Genomic DNA, 1,796 nt, shown 5'->3' on the forward strand with positions numbered 1-1,796 from the left:
TTATTTCTTTCATCACATTCCCAGTGGGAAGTTTACATACACTCAATTAGTATTTGGTAGCGTTGCCTTTAAATTGTTTAACTTGGGTCAAACGTTTTGGGTAGCCTTCCACAAGCTTTCCACAGTAAGTTGGGTGAATTTTGGCCCATTCCTCCTGACAGAGCTCATCTAACTGAGTCAGGTTTGTAGGTCTCCTTGCTCGCACACGCTTTTTCAGTTCTGCCCACAAATCTTCTATGTGATTGAGATCAGGGCTTTGTGATGACCACTCCAATACCTTAACTTTGTTGTCCTTAAGCCATTTTGCCACAACTTTGGAAGCATGCTTGGGGTCATTGTCCATATATGTTCATATACTGACTGACCTCACTATCTTACCATATATGACAAGGTGCTAAGCCAAATAAGTAATCTATTTCTCCCTGAAGTCACGACTACTTTGGGGGAAAAAGCTCAATATGTAAATCTATTTCCTTTACTCCTTTATTTTACATTACATTACGCCCGTCCACTTCAGTTCCACGATAGCACTGTAAATACAAAAGTTCCACCTTTCGTTGAAAATATCCTAGAAAAAACAACAAAGCCAGCCCTCTAACACAGTACATCTCTTTAATTTGCCATTTAAAGACCACAACACCCCCTTGTGGTGAAGCGGAGTAACACGGTTCTGCTTGTAAAGCAAATTACATTTTTTCTTATGAACCAAAATAGCAATACAATGGACACAATCAATTGTAAATACATACTTTTTGGCATAGATTGTTTTGCCATATATTGTACAGTACATAATGGTATCCATTTACTCACACTCTGCAATCTCAAGGATTCTGAACCCAGGAGTGGTAGTCAACTTAGTACCACAGTCAGTAGGTCTGTGACGATGACCCTCCTGTGTCATTCTGCAAAACACATATTGTCACAGATAGACTGAATTCCTAGTGTTTCCTAGTGTTTGTGCTGTAGCCTACAGTACAAACAGAGCTCTATAGTGCTGGGAGCTCTCATCATATCATACCATGCATGCCATACATCCAGTGTTTAGGGTTATATACATCCTTGTATATACATCCTTGTAAACATATTGTTGCTTCAATATATCCACTTAATTATCCTTCCTCATGATGCCATCTATTTTGTGATGTGCATCAGTCCCTCCTGCAGCAAAGCACCCCCACAACATGGTGCTGCCACCCCCGTGTTTGACAGTTGGGATGGTGTTCTTCAGCTTGCAAGCATCCCCCTTTTTCCTCCAAACATAACGATGGTGATTATGGCCAAGCAGTTCTATTTTTGTTTCATTAGACCAGAGAACATTTCTTCAAAAAGTACGATCTTTGTCCTCATGTACAGTTGCAAACTGTAGTCTGGCTTTTTTTATGGCGGTTTTGGAGCAGTGGCTTCTTCCTTGCTGAGCAGCCTTTCAGGTTATTTCGATATTGGTTTTACTGTGGATATAGATACTTTTGTACCTATTTCCTCCAGCATCTTCACAAGGTCCTTTGCTGTTGTTCTGGGATTGATTTGCACTATTCGCACCAAAGTACGTCCATCTCTAGGAGACAGAACGCGTCTCCTTCCTGAGCGGTATGACAGCTGCGTGCTCCCATGCTGTTTATAGAGATGAACGTGGTACCTTCAGGCGTTTGGAAATTGCTCCCAAGGGTGAACCAGACTTGTGGAGATACGCAATTTTTTTCTGAGGTCTTGGCTGATGTCTTTTGATTTTCCCATGATGTCAAGCAAAGAGGCACTGAGTTTGAAGGTAGGCCTTACATTCACAGGTACACATCCAA

Source organism: Oncorhynchus nerka, linkage group LG9b (genome assembly GCF_034236695.1).
Source record: "Oncorhynchus nerka isolate Pitt River linkage group LG9b, Oner_Uvic_2.0, whole genome shotgun sequence".
NCBI lineage: Eukaryota > Metazoa > Chordata > Actinopteri > Salmoniformes > Salmonidae > Oncorhynchus > Oncorhynchus nerka.